The following is a 16,728-nucleotide window of genomic DNA, read 5'->3' on the forward strand; positions in this document are numbered from 1 at the left end:
AATGAAATTAATTGATCAGTGAAGATGTTGCCATTTATGTCAACTTGTAACAACTACTAATTTCATATTTCTTCTCTAGTTGCTGTACACAGTATTGCCAAAAAAGCTTCTCCAGCCAACCAGAAATTGGATGAACTGTTTGTAACCCTAGCTGAATTTGAGCCTAAGGATGTGCCTGATGAGCTTGGGGATTTATCTTTTTCTTCCAGAAAAGTAACACAAGGAGAAACCAGGAGAGTATCACCGATCCCCATAACCCTGAGGAGGAACAAGGTCACCAGAACCAAAAACCCAAGATGGGGAAACAATGTGACCCAACATGTCATGCTGGGGAAAAATAATGGAAGGAGGGAGACAATGCGTGCCATGTACTGGGACATGACCTACCAAGGGAAAAGAGAATTTATTTATTTTCACAACGTCAAATTGCACGTCTCACATTTGCTGATCCCAGCAGTTGTAGCAAGTCCTTGTCGTACCATCTTCCAAATGACCTGGGTCAGTCACAAGCAGTGTACAAGACCTTCTTTCTAACAACTCTGGGATACCATCCAAAGAACAACAGGCTCATCCAAACAATCATTGGCAACAGCTCCCCATCAAACTTGATACCCCTGAAGAGCATCATGGAAGACATGCCCCAGCCAATAAAAAGACTTGACTCCAATTTGCAAACACATCAAATAATTTAATCTAACAGATAGCCATTATAGAAGGACAATATGCCCCCAAACAAAGTTATCTTCCAAGTGATATAACTGTGCAGCTGATGTATGAGTAGTTTGTTGCAAACCACCAATGTTAGTACGAAACATACCAGAAAGCAGTAAAAAACTGACCAAGCTGAGAGAGGAGAAGTGTAAGCAGTGTCTCCAGCATGAACTCCATGTGAAGGCCGGACACCAGGCTGTCAACCAGGACCCCATTGCAGACTGCTCAACCTATAAAAGTGTGAGGACCACAAGGAGAGACTGACAAAAGAGAGGCATCACTACAAGCTTGATGCAGAAAAACCACCAAGTGACAACCTGTCCATCCGCCGTGTGGACCTCCAAAAAAGTATCATGCTACTTGCCATAGGTGAAAACAGTAATCTTCAATAAACAGATCTCTGTTTTCCATGAGACCTTTTCCACAGTTGGCAAGAACAGTGTCAAAAAGAAAAAGTATCTCTGTGATATGGCGTGAGGGGATAGGTGGAAGGAAGGCAGAGGAGGTGGCATCTGCCAATGTATGTGCTCTGCAAAGGGAGTGCAAAGTCCCTCATCTTGTCCTGTGGATGGAGAATTGCACAGTTCAGAACAAGAATTATTGCCTACTGACAACGCTTACTCACTCAACTTTATAAAGATGTTGTGGTTGTTTCAAGGAGCACAATATGACGATACTTGAACAAAAATGAGCTACAGGGTCAAGTTGCCAGAAAGAAGCCTTTACAGTGTCTATGCCACAAAAAAGCTTGGTTACAATATGCCCAACAATACCTAGATCTGCCTCAAAGCTTCTGGCACACTGCAATTTGGAGTGATGAGACCAAAATTGAGGTTTATGGTCACAACCATAAGTGCTATGTTTGAGGAGGAGTAAACAAGGCCTATAGTGAACCGAATACCGTCCCCTCTGTGAAGCATGGTGGTGGCTAACTGATGTTTTGGGGGTGTGTGAGCGCTAATGACACAGGGAATCTTGATGGCAAGATGAGTGATGGCAAGATGAATGCAGCATGTTATCAGAAAACACTTTGCATTCTTCTGCACAAAAGCTACAAATAGGACACTTGGGACTTTCCAGCATGACAATGACCCTAAGCACACAGCCAAGTTGACCCTCCAGTGGTTACAGCAGAAAAAGGTGAAGGTTCTGGAGGGGCTATCACACTCTACTGACCTTAATATCATTGAGCCACTAGGCGTACATACAGACACAGCTTGCAAATTGACCAGATCATTGACTGTATTTCCTATTACCATATATTTCCTAAAATAGGTTGGGGGAACCGCTTGCCTACCGGTAGGAGTAACTTTAAGGGACGTACCAGGCGTCTTCAGATAGCATTCATTTCCAAGATGGTACAGATAAAACCAGCTGCTTCTTCTCTACATTCTCTTATTCACAACACACAGAAAACAAGTCTTTGGGAAGGAAGACAAAATACAGTATCTGTAAATTCAACATTAAGCAATAGACTAGTACCTATTTTATGTTTGTTCGGTTTGTAAAATTTGCCAATTGCAGTTTACCCCATTTCCATAGTGTAACAAACACGACTCAGACCCAGGAATGTAGATGCCAGAAAGCATAGTTTAATCCAAAGGGCAATATCAGAGTGCTGGCAGGCAGAGCTTGATACACAAGTAATCAGAGGGGCAAAAGTACAAGTCCACAATTCAACAGGACAAAAAAGTAGGCAGACAGAGAGGTCAATCGTCAAAAAAATCTGAAAGGCAAAAGTACAAAAGCAAAGGCTGGTAGCGGAGTCGGAAAAGGCAAAACGGGTCGGTACACTAAACAACGATCAGAATCAAAAGAGAAAAGCATGCTCAGTATGTTGCCATGATACAAATAATACCTAACAAGGCAGCAAGGAAACCGACAGACTTAAATATCCAGGTAACAAGGGGAACAGGTGTTTAGAATTCCGGTGATTTGGATCGAGAGGATGTGTTGCGTTCAGGATGAATGGGAAGTGGTGCTTGTACCGGTGGCTCACCGCTGAGAGGTGAGCTCACACATAGCGTGTGGTCTGGGACCTATATAATAATACTGCTGGCTTGGAGGAAAAGCGTGAGCTGCATGAAAGGTGAGTTTTTTTTATATGTTACTTAAATGTTCCAATAGGCAAAATAAATAGGTGTTTTTTGTGCACATTAGGGTTGGAATAAATTGGCGGGAATAACACTACAATAGGCACAGGATCTAGTTATACATTGGTTAACACACCTTCTTGCTGAATTGTCCAGAGATGGCCTCACAGGTCCAATAGTGGTGGGGCAAAATGTTCACACCAGCCTTATCAAAAGTCAGATTTTTTCCTGAACTTGTGAGTTATACATCTGCGTCCTAATTGTGTGCTTAGTTGACAAAAGATAATTGTAAACATTCACATATATTTGAGTAACTCAGTAGACACTTATTCAGATTGACAAGGCATGTAACAATTATAGTTACAGTATAAAATGTATAATAAATTATTAAAGCTCAACTTGTTAGTTGTTTTGTAAAAAAAAAACTAAAGATTTGTCCACTATAAACATGTTGTGTAAGCTACTGAGGCCCTGTAAGAGTTGTTTAGCAACACAGACAGATCATGGGGAATGTCAATTAATAATTTTTGGAGCGTGACGCTACTTTCCAGCTAATTCTGTTCCAGCAATATCATCCCAGCCGTTTGGAAGATATACACCGATCAGCCATAACATTATGACCACCTGCCTATTATAGTGCAGGTCCCCCTTTTGCTGCCAAAACTGCCCTGACCCTTCGAGGCATGGACTCCAATAGACCTCTGAAGGTGTGCTGTGGTATCTGGCACCAAGACTTTAGCAGCAGATCCTGTAAATTGTGAGGTGGGGCCTCCATGGATCGGACCTGTTTGTCCAGCACATCCAACAGATTGATTGGATTGAGATCTGGAGAATTTCGAGGCCAAGTCAACACCTTGAACTCACTGTTGTATTCCTCAAACCATTCCTGAACCATTTTTGCTTTGTGGCATGGAGCATTTATCCTACTGAAAGAGGCCAATGCCATCAGGGGATACCGTTGCCATGAAAGGGTACACATGGTCTGCAACAATGCTCAGGTAGGTGGTACGTGTCAAAGTAACATCCATATGAATGGCAGGACTCAGGTTTTCCAGCAGAATATTGCCCAAAGCATCACACTACCTCCGTCGGCTTGCCTTCTTCCCATGGTGCATCGTGGTGCCATGTGTTCTCCAGGTAAGCGACACACATGCACCCGGTAATCCACGTGATGTAAAAGAATACATCAGACCAGAACACCTTCTTCCATTGCTCCGTGGTCCAATTCTGATGGTCACATGCCCATTGTAGTCTCTTTCGGCAGTGAGACAGGGGTCAGCATGGGCACACTGACTGTGTCTGGCATGCTATGCAGCCCCATATGCAACAAACTCTAATACATTCTGACATCTTTCTATCAGTACCAGCATTAAAATTTTTCAGCAATTTGAGCCACAGTAGCTCGTCTGTTGGATCGGACCACACGGGTCCAGCCTTCGCTCCCCACGTGCATCAACGAGCCTTGGACGCCACATGACCCTGTCGCTGGTTCACAACAACAACCACTTCATCAGTCTTAATTTAACATACTGACCAGCTAGCTAATCTTTTCAGGAACTTAATCATTGTCCCATGTCCTTGGGTAGCAGCAGCAGATACTTGTCTTTTTCCTATGGCAAACAATGTAATCATGTGAGTTTAAAAGCATACTACCTATCCTAGCTAAGTTAACAATGTAAGTTAGCTCTGTAATTAACATTTAGTAGTCGCTACAAATGCAGGCTACTAAATGTAACAATGCAGCAGTTTGTCAGTTATGGATATCGTCATTCTATTGTGACAAGAAACAAGTTGAGAAGTTTCTTTTCAAACTTTGCGTTTTCACCTGACAGGAGGCAGGTGATAGGGGAGCGTGAGTAAAGACATTAGCTAGTAACCACCTGCACTGACTTGATTCTGATGATTAAAACTGTTACTAAACAATGAGTTGTTGAGAGACATGGTCGATGCTCTGCCTCTGGGGCCAAGTTGGCTAGGAGATCAATGTCAGACTTTGTGGGACTGTTATATTCCAGAGTAAAAGGGCTGAAATGTGGAGTATTTTATCAACTTTTACAAACATTTTTTTTTTCTGTTGCAAAAGTTTAAGTAGAAGATTAATTGAATGCACTTGATACTCCGTTGTGTTGAAAGTGGTGGGCGGCGCCACACATTTGCTGGTGACTTTGCATTGTCAATTTATTTTCAACTATACTTTCTCACAGGAGCGGTTTACTGGAGCAACTGCGGACATGTCTGACGTGAGGAAGGACCCCGATGACGACGATGCTGAGAATATCTGATCTCCTAAGTATCTGATCAAATCAGCAAACCTCCACACCTGTACCCTGAACACCTGGTTGCCCAAAATATTTAATTTTATACTTTAGATGGGCAAAGACAGCATTGTGTAAGCTGTAAAACAATTACCTATTTGGAGACTTTCTTTCAGTGACTCTTCACAACTTGGATTGAGGCTTGGATTCCAGGGCATCTTCCCAAAGCAGTGTCTGAAATGGGCACATTATTCAGAACCATACCTCGCTATTCATTTACTTACATCTGGATGTACAGTATCTATTGAAGCTTGAGCTGACATGCCAACAGGCTCAACGACAACTATCGGCACATCCCAGGCTGGAATTAATGTCAGTCAAGATCTGTACTCTCCATTGACTGTTGTTAACACCTCATGGGGGGAGGGGGTTGAAACAATGATGAGGTGTGTGTATCATGATATTTTCTAATGTCCAGTGGTTGGGTTTCCTTAACAGTAGTGAAGAGTAAGAGAATGGCCCATGCTGAAACTGTTGCCAGTTACAATTCAAACTGTCCTTGAATGTCGATAGTTCCTTTGTGGTTCCTCTTAATGAAAAGTCGTATCATGAACTGGCTTTGGAGTGTTGAGTTAGACTGTAGTTCTTGCGACTGGCCTGGAATTGGCCAGATTCGTAAAAGGTGTAAATATAACTAGGAATGGAAATGGGTATTTGGCGCAGTGGTCAGATGTCACTCTCTTCTAATGGTGAGAGGGAAATGGGGTAAAGACAAAGTGTTTATGCAGCCCTAGCAGGATTTCCTGCTACATGATGAAATAATTAGAGGCCCAGTGTGTAAGGGCAGCACTGTGCCAGTAATCTGACCAGAAGCAGGAGATTAATCTGTTACTGGTTTTCGATCTGGCTCATTCCTCCCTTCTATGCTCTTTATCTAGATGGAGCTGAGTGAAACTTTTTCCACTAAAGAATCTTTAGATCTTTACTTTCATTTGTTGAAGATTTGATTATTTGATTATTTAAAGAACACCATGGTTTATCAATATACAACTGGTTACAGAAAGCATTTACCTTTGGAACTATTCTATTCTTCCAAATATTGACAACACATAAGGCAATAATTTCTGCTTGTTAACAACTTATTCTGAAATCTGTCAGTCATTCCATAGTGCAGGATTCTCCTCAGACACCCATGGCTGAAACTTTTCTCTCCAAGTCAGCACTGAGGCAGGGTGCACACACAAGGTCAGAAGGTCAGGCGACTTTGGTGAAAAGACACGTGTAACAGATCAGACCTGTCAGTAGAGGCATAAATCAATGAAGAAGGATCAGTATTACTGCCAGTCAATCTTGTTTAGTTACAAAGCAGCTCAAGTGTTGTCAAAGACCTAGAACTTCTCTGTGAAAGTAGCTTGTTTGTCCGTTTTATTTGTATATACATTTGTATATACATACACGTACACTGAGAAGTCAAAACCAAACTGTGGCCATGGGCGACTGACTGAATTTGGCAAGGTACCTCACCCATGACTCTCACTATTTTTGCCGACTGGATGATGTCATGTATTCGATGTATGTAATATTGGGTTTAATGTTGTCCAAGTTGTTTTCAGTCCCGTACAACAACAATGAGGTGAGAACTTCTCCAAACGCCCCCCCTCCACTGTTCGTTTCCCCTCTGGGGCAGCTGGAGCAGGTGTCGGTGATGCCTGCGTTCTCTCTTGCTTCACCTTTGTTGTCATTGCTGGAATAATTGTGCAGATTTCTGTCATCGGCCTGCTTCATGCCTGCCTTCCTCTCAAAGCTTTTCCTTTGCACCTTTTTCAATTGTGTCATGTTCACACCTTGAAATAGGAGGAGAGATGTAGAGCGTGGGGGGGGGGTCAGGCCTACTCCTCCCTTCGTGGGTGTTGTGTGTATGTTTTGTCTGTCTGTGTGTGCAAGCAGTGCAGATCCCAAAGTATAAATCAAACTAGCCATTTTCCTACTGGTCATGATTCTTACATCCCTCCAGAAAACACCCAGAATGCAAGAAGCATATAAACAAAACCAGAGATTTGCTGGTATTTACCTTCTCTACCTGCAACAACACAAATGCAATGCTTGTGGTTTCTGTCACCATGCCAGGTTTTCTGGGTGTACAAGGATGTACTGAACAGAGTTCAAGACATAAATAATGTCCTACGCATTCCACTGCTTTGATTTTGTTTGACTCTAGAAGTCAAATATATGTTATGTGTTCCTGCAAGAGCATGCACTTGTGTGCCTGCATAATACTGAATCTGTTTATGTTTGTTAAAAGGATATGCCTGTGTGCATTCATAAATTACATGTATAAATACATTGTGAGAATTATTTCCATTTAGGTTTTTCAGGCAATTTTATGTGTTATTTGACAAGAAAATGTGTAAAGACAAAGGTAAGACTTTGCTAAAAGAGCAATGGGCAGGATTCCAACGCACACTCCAGCATACATATTGTATGTACTAGCAGCTTATACCAGTGGACCAAACGAGGACACATTTTAAAATGTTCTGTTGAGATCTTTTTCATCAGAGAGTGTATAGAATACAAAATACATGTGTGGCTTTCTAATACAGTCAATATACAATGGGTTGGGAAAATCTCAACTGGGTAAGTAAGGTAAAGGGGAAATGTACACGTCAGAGCTTAACAAAGTATCTGTAACACTAGCGATTAACGTAACACAGTTAACACTCTTAATAACTTACCTTGCTTAACAAAGATTTAAGACCTAAATGCAGGTTATTCTCAACAACAGGCCCTCCTCCTCACTTAACACATGTAGTAATCAGAGTACTCCCCTGACTCTCCATATAGACCTGCTTGACCCCCTCTCTTCCACTCTCTCCCTCTGTGTGTATGACAGACGCCAGCCTGACTAAAGGCCATGGGTACATGGGTACACAAATCAGTCCCAGATGAAAGCAAAAAGGCTTGTGTGTGTGTGTAAGTATATGTGTGGACAACTGTACAAAATACCGTATTCTTTCCTCTCTTCCAACACCCCCCCCCCCCAACACACACACATTCAGACAAACACTCAACTAAACTAGCATGGCAGGGAGATGGATGTAAGGCTTTAGCGTGTTTTTGAGTGGACAGCCAACACTAAATAAACCCAAAATGTTGATCATAAAATTAAGGAATGTTGTTTGGAGAGCGTTTGCTCAATGGCAAGACGTTAGAGACACAATAAAACGGTCATGCTAGGCCAATGTAAAAACTACATAGGACAAGACTATGTTGAACAAATTTAGAAGGTCTTCACTTTGTATCATCTGTACACTGTGCCTGTGTTACCCAGAAGTACAGTATATGTGCTTTCTGGGTTCCAATCCAAAGAGAAATGCTGTTATTCAAACTCCAAGGGCCAGACACAGATCAAACCTAGTCAAAGAAGTTTTTGTTTTATAATTTTTTTTGTCATGGATTACACTTAATCTGTGCCTGCAAAAAAATGGCAGCAGGTGTTTAAAGATTTTTGTTAGGTCTCTGCTGGGGTGCATCTAGACATCTCTATATGCCTGGATGTCACAGCCAGGCCTTGACTGTGGGGATGCCTCTAGGCCGGTGTTTCTTAATCCTGGTCCTCGGGACTCAAAGGGGTACATGTTATTGTTTTTGCCCTAGCACTCACACCCGGCATGACCGTGTGGGATGCCTCTAGGCATCTCTGCGCTACTGTTACTGTTCTCCCCAATCAGAGGCAGCTGCACCTTGTTGTCTCTGATTGGGGACCCAATTTAAGTTCATATTTTTATTTTCTAAGATTGTGGATTATTGTTTGCACCAGACGGTTTGACACTATGAGTGGCAGTTTGCGGCGCCGTTTGTTCTCTGGTTAAGTCTGTTCATGGCCTGCATACCAGTAGTTATTTTACCAATATATGGATAAAGAACTCCAAATCTATCTTAAAATAAGGTTGTGGATGTAATGGTTATATTTTGGCCTCCAATGATCATGCGGTTCTTGTTAAGGTGAATGGCATCCTTTACCAAGAACCTGGTTGCCTTTGGTATGGGGCTCACCACTTTGCCAAAAAAGATCTTCGCAACAAGGTAAAGAACTGTTCCCCACTTTCAATCTTCATATTTCTTATTTGCTTTGGCTTATAAGCAAGAGTCCCCAGTTTAAATTCGCACATTATTGTATTCATTATTATTATATTTATTATTATTTTGAGACACCATTCAGCCTACAGAGACCAAACCACATTTTCTTCATTTTTAGGCTATCCTGTCTTCAAATGCTTAAACATGTATTGACTTTGACAATGTACATTCACATACATTTGCCTTATCAGGAATTAACCTTTAATCAGTATCTCTGACCAAACAAGCTAAAAAGGCAAAAGCCAATTTGTTTAGACCATCCAAACATACAATTCTTAAATCACAATTAAAAATGAAAAGAACAGTTATGACAAACCCCATTAACTTATAATGTAGTTGATTAATCAATCAACTGAGTCTGCATACTTGAGCCACAATGAAAATGTGGTTTGAATAGAAGGCAATCATTCATAGCAGGCTAAGAACTTTAAGGATCTATATTTAGGATTGGTCTAATATTCCTTTAAATGCGCTCTAGTATCTCAATGTACATACAGTTCTCACACTTATCATTGTAAGGTGAGGAATTAAAAAAGTAAATATTCAAAATGAGGTTGCCAATAATTTTGACTACTATCATTTTAGAGAAAAAAGTATTACTTGAAGATAATAGCAATGGTATTTGTATGAAATAATTTCCTAATTTGCATCATAAAATAGAGCTTATATTTCTCAAGGGTGGCTATATTTTTTGATGCAACTGTATGCTAAAGTACATGCAAGTAATTTTACAAGCAACCACCCCTTTCCTCTTGTAAGTATGTAAATATGTAAGGCCTCAGAGTTTGTATCTCATTGCTCAATCAAACTAGATCATGTTCCAGTGTGAGTGTAATTGAGTAGTGTGTGCTGCTGCTCTAGTGGGGCTTCCCTTAGCTTGCTTTACCCCAGCATAATTGACTCAGCCCTTGCCAGATGAAAGGAGGCTGGGCCCTAAACACTCCGCTTACATCCAGGCCTTTTCCTCTGGGTGCTCTGTAGCCCAGCCAAACCAGCTGTCCCTCTGTGAGTATAAAGTGGAGGGCTTTAGCGGATGTGTGGGGGTCCAGGGGTTGCTGTTTAGGGGTGTGTAAGGGACACAAGGAAGTATGTATTGAAACTGAAGCACTGTGACTGAAGCTGAAGCGATTTCAGCTCACCTGGGCTACAGGGAGAAGGGACATAGTTCAAAGCTGAATGTCTAGACATCTTCCTGTCTGGAGGAACCCGGTGTGGCCCCAAGATGGCCACCAGGGTCCAGAGAGGGATGGGGCTGGGAACAAGCAAATAGGGGTTAATTTGGAATCCACATTGAATGACAAGTAGAGTATGTGCTCTGCAGGTTCAATTTGTATCTTAATTTTAACCGTTCTGGTCCTCCCTCAAAACCTTCCTTTTCGACTTTTTTGCTAAAGTCTTTTTTGGTAAAGGAAATAAAAAGTTGCAGTGGTCTCTTAATTTATTCCGGAGCTGTATACAGTTATGCTCAAAAGTTTGCATATGTTACTGGTCTCAGGCCTAGGGGTTACCTGGACCGGTAGCAAGCAATACACAGGCAATTAAGTCTGAGGAAGCAGTAGAGAAGCAACACAAACCTTTAGTGCATTCCTGTCTGCAGCACATATTTATTTCTGTGCAAATCTCAACAATTAACAATTGTTCATTAATAAAACATTTCATTATCTAATTAATTCTTAACCTTCCGAAGTATTGCAAACAGCCATCCAATACACATACAATTAACGTACACAGACATTCACTACAATATATTCACCATACTGTTACTAATCTAGTCGGATGAAAGCAGAATAGTTAGGTGTATATATCCATTCAATATAACTGTGTATATGTAATGTAATAGTAACATATCCTGAGTAATTGTATAAATGTATATGTCCATTCTACGTTAACAGCATTTTCATTACCATTACCAGTAACAACAGTAATCATTCCCTCCAGGCATAGCAGCATCTACACCTACATTAGCTATTAAAAGTGCCTCTGAAATGCACACACCTATCACTAACTTCGTGCCAAAACCGTACTGAGGAAAGTATCTCAAATTGTAAAGTGTAACTTCTTAAAACGTTAACACCTTTCTGATGCAACATATATTATACAAATTACAGTACATATTATCTGAATACAATATATTAACTCGTAAGACAAACCAAGCAATCAAATACAAACTGGATGACTCAGGACTACTAGCACCATGGATAGCTAGCTTTCGCTTGGTTATAAAATTCCTGTTTCCTTCACACTCAAAACTGTTTCAGCTCCATTATTTACACATTTGTTTGCAGATTATCCTAACTAGCTCATACAAATCACACAAACTCTGAACCAAAACAAACGTCTTTTAAAGTATATTTTACAGGGGTGTCCAAACAGTTCCATGGAGGGCAGAGTGTCTGTGGGTTTTTGGTTTCCCCTATAAACTGGTTCCCAGTTCACACCTAAACAACCAGGTAAGGATAGAAACTAACCAATTAGTAACCTAATTAGTCAATCAAGTACAAGGTGAGAGCAAAAACCTGCAGACACTCAGCCCTCCGTGGAACTTTTTTGACACCCCTACAGTAGAGAAACAATACAAACTTTTAGTGCATTCGGTCTGAGCACATATTTATTTCTGCACAAACTCAGGACCGTTGCCTCCCTCATGCAATTCCGCAGCAGCAACTATTGATCAGGTGGAGTATCTACAGTTTTGACCAAGACCAATACAATTGTTAGAAACAGACACCAATGTTAAAAAAAAATAAGGGTGGGTGTCTGATAATAGGATTTCCTTTTAATAGAGGCATTTTTCTAACCCTCTACAGAATTGGTAATATATATATACCATTTGTAAAGAAAACATGAGTAAGCAGGCAAATAGTTTTTGGTTCAAGTATCTTCGTATTGTGCTCCTTGAAACAACCACACCATCTTATTCCAGAGAAGCCTGTATTTCTCCTGAGATTACCTGGGGAGTTTTCTTTGTATCCTGAACAATTCTTCTGGCAGTTTTGGCTGAAATCTTTCTTGGCTTGGTATCTAAAGATCCTTGAATTTTCCACTTCTTAATAAGTGATTGAACAGTACTGACTGGCATTTGCAAGGCTTTGGATATATTTTTATATCCTTTTACATCTTTACAGAGTTCCATTACCTTATTACCAGGTCCTTTTGTCAGTTATGTTCTGGCACCCCATGGCTCAGTATCTAGCCTGCTCAGTGCATTCACGTGAGAGCTAACAAACTCATTGTCTGTTTATACACAGACAGTAATTGCAATTTCAAAAGCCACAGATGTGGGAAATTCCCCTCTAACTGCCATTTTCACCTGTGTGTCACCTTGTGAGTCTGTAACAAGTCCAAACATTCAAGGGTATGCTAAACTTTTGCTCCAGGACATGTCTGAGGTTGATTTCTGTTACTACTATTATGATTTAAACCAGCGCCAACAACTATGTGATAATAATTGCTTCCAATATTTTTTTATTGCATGATCAGTCATATTTCAAACACAATTGCCCAAAATGTCTATTTTTGCCAGGATGCAACTTATGAGCACAACTTTATTATAACTTTCCTCTGAGTAGCTTTGCTGTTTTTGTCAGCAACAAGTAACCATGGATGGGCAACTACTGCAAAGGAACTTATTAAAGAGTCTTGAGTTGACGTCATAGTGGTAGTCGGTGGATTTTACAAAGTGGTTCACAGAGCCATTCGGCATTCAACCTACAGCTTTGCTTTGAGCACTATGATTTAACCAGTTGAGCCATCAGACAGACATGAATGATAAGAGTTAAAGAGATCAGTCAGAAGTGTTTTGCAGGTCACTTGTCCGCAGCAACCAAACAAAACAGTTCAGAGAACGGACGTCCAGGGCAGAGTTGCCATTTGAGCTGGCACTGAGATGTTTTGGGTCGGACTTCCACGTGGGAGTGATGTTGTATTCTCTGTTTCCTGAGGCCTGAGTGATAGTGGCAGCACAAAGCACAGTCTTTCGCAGAGGGGCTGTCATCAGCGCTATTTTCTAATACCAAAACAGCATCCGTGTACTGAACTCTGGCACGCAACAGACCAAGACAAGTGAGTCGTTTATGCCAAACTAGCCTACCAGGCTGACCTTGAAACGTAATGCCACAAGATGCCCCATATATGTATCAAAGTGTAACACTGGAACATTTTTATCATCATTGTAAACATTTACCATCCTAATGCTCAACACCGGGTTATTTTTTAATTGAAATCAAATGTCAAAAAAAGCCTACATCCTCAGAAGAAAAAAAACTGGGCTCAGTTGTAATGTCACCGAATGAGACCTGAAGCACAGCCTGACAAAAGTGAAGATTTCCCTCCCTACCAGAAATTACCTTTGCAGCCCCATCTACCAACTCAGGTTAACCCGTCAAAGCTCATTACTGGACGTCAGGAACAGAGAGTGCTAAGCCCCCCAGGCCATTTGGGTCATATAAGTCCTGTCTCTTGCCCACCTCCTACCCACCTTCACCTTTGTTGGCTATGTCAACCGTTTGGTCAAAAGCAAGTGTACGGCCAAAATTCTGGCTATATTATGCTCATTGCACCACCTTTAGAATTGTCATCATTAGGACTTGAGAACCTCAAGAGAAACCTATATTTAACATATTTTGGAGAAAAGAACAACAGTTACAGGTAAATGTAGCAAACCTGTCCATCAACACATGATAAACAATACATAGTTTTCTTTAAGTTTGTTATTCTTTAGAGGGTAGATGATGAGATGCAACGCTTCGAAGGGTATTGTTTAAACACTTTGTTGGACATAGCATATCTTCACAAACACAATAGAGAAAGCCTCGCAACAGAAATGCAAGAGAAAGGGGGATGTACTAAAGTTTTTCAGATTGTTTTTGAAGGAGTGAAAATAGCAACAGAAGTCTCAAATAAAGGATCCATTTCCTGTTTTTACACTTTGATCACTTATCAGTTCACTTTGTTAATGTCAATCCTTCACCAGTTGTTGTTTATGTTGCCATTTCTACTCTGCGTAAAATGCTTGTTCCACCTATTTTTGTTCAGCTTGTGTAACAGGATGGGTTGGGGGTTTCATTGTAATCGGAAATCAAAAGAATGCAATGAACACAGGAGAACAGGATTAACCAGGTTATTCTTGTAATGTTGTAGATCAGCATTAGAATCTAGTAGATACATTAACTCTGCACTCAGGGGTCTGTTGAATAGACCATATTAGTAAAAGTACTGTAGCAAAGAGTATTACACTGTGCTTTGGTGATTACAATAGATCTATTTCAGAAATGTTTATTTTTACAAAAGCATGTGGGAAAAACTGACCCTTTAATTTTAGGGTCAAACAATCAAACCATATTTCTTCATTGTCTTTTTTTGTATGACATCACTTGAAATGATATCATGACCATTATCCAAGCCCTTATACACATTGGTCTAAGGCACAGAATACACTGACTCAGAAAGATGGAAAATCCAGATGACTGATTTGGGAATGACGTCGGGCATAATTTGATGTACCTTTCAGCACAATTTTATCATGTAAGCTTTGCCTCAAATGGACCCATAACAAACCAACTACTATTAGTAGTAGAGTCTTATTCATAATTTTTTTGCAATGTGTAGAATAATAGAATACATGTAATGAATATACAAGACTGAATTCAAAAACACAAAAATCCAACAACAATAGACAATAGATATACAAAGTAGATAAACATCACTATGGCTTGAGCAAATGTTTTGCAGAAGGAATAAATTAACATTTAAACCTATTGGTTTTAAACAGAGTCATTTGGTATCTGCGGTGCTGAGGAAAGAATATGAAATTCACCAAATAAGGGGTGTTGGGAGTGTCAGAATAGACCGTGCCATGCGTAGGACACGTGTCTGATACAGGTTAGTTAGGCTTGTTAAGGTAATACCAATAATCTTACCCGCTTTGTTTCACAATGTTGTTTAGTCTGTTCTTACTTTTTACATTGTTACCAAAGCAGCATATCATTAAAGGTTACATTTGATACAATAAATGAGTGATAGAAGCAAGTCTTCATTGTCGTATCCACCCTGAGAATGTGGAGTTTCCTTATAAAGAGGCGCTGATTTCCCTTAGCACAAATGGCACCCACGTTAGTTATTTTTAATTTACTATCCAGTAAAGTAACCAGATATTTGTATTGGTCAATGATCTCCACCGACTCACCATTAATCAGAGTCTGCATAGCAGACTAGAACAAAACAACAGCAACCCGAGACAACAGCTTCTTGAAAGACCACTGTTACAAAATGTCAGTCTACCCGTCTATCTGTCTGTTGTGACCCACAATTAAGAGGGACAAAAAAAGATTATTAAATTGACTTGTTGCTATTGTATCCACATTCCATCACATTTCTATGGACAAACAAGGAAATACAGTTCTAGAATGGTTCATTATCTTTGTTTCATGGGCAAATTTGCTGAAGAAGGAAGGGTTTGACATTTCTTTGTAGCATTTGAAAACTGATATTTTGAATGGTTGTGGCTTTGCTGTGAAATCCCCTAATAGGAAGAAACACCTAGATGAATAGTCTGATACTGTCAATCTAAAAAAAAGTACTAAATGTGATTTTAGGCCACTAAATGTTATTTAGATATTGTCATCATAGCCCTTACTTTTCACTACATTTGATTCAGATGGTTGATTCAGAAGATTTAGATGGTTTCAGTGGCCAAATGTTTAAATAATTATTTAAGCAATTCGAGATTGTGGTATATATGGCCAAGGGTTGTTTTCACCAGCATGACAGTGCCTGAATAATACAGCTGTTAGCTGTGGTATATTTGCCATATACCACAAAACCCATAAAGTTTGTTATTGCGATTATTAACAAAATTAGAGCAGTAAAAAAAATATGTTATACTCATGGTATAAAGTCTCATACACCTGGGCTGTCAACCAATCAGAATATATAAATTATAATTATATTTATATAGGATCTATGAATCTCATAAAGAAAGTTTAATAGGCCTTACAATATGATACAGTAGGTAGGGCCTTCTATCTATACTAAATTATTTACTCTCTTGTAGTCTCATATTTCAAGAATATGAGACTACATTAAACTTAAGAATCAATTTTTTTTCATGAATGAAACTTAAAAATATATTTACATGTATAAACTTAAACATCTGAGAATCAAGTTTAGGTATAAATCTAAAGCATAGTGATTAAGTTCATGTTTAAGGCCCTAGCAGCTAGGCAATTCCTGACATCTAGGTGGAGGTCTCTTTTTGGCATTGATGATAGTAATAGCATGCAAATTTAAACTGCAGCCAGCTTGTTCGCTTATAAAAAAAATATCTCACAAAAGAAATTAAAAGGTATGATCAAATGCATTCATACTGTAACAAGTTTTTTTTATTATTATTTCGAGGCACATGCTTTAACAGGGAATCTGTGAAAGATTGAGAACTATTTATTTGCTGAAAGAGCCGTGAGTTAGATTCAAACAGCAGTATGCAACAGCCTAGACTAGACCACTTCATTAAAAATCTGATTAAACAGTGGAAC

Source organism: Esox lucius, chromosome 3 (genome assembly GCF_011004845.1).
Source record: "Esox lucius isolate fEsoLuc1 chromosome 3, fEsoLuc1.pri, whole genome shotgun sequence".
NCBI classification, from domain to species: domain Eukaryota; kingdom Metazoa; phylum Chordata; class Actinopteri; order Esociformes; family Esocidae; genus Esox; species Esox lucius.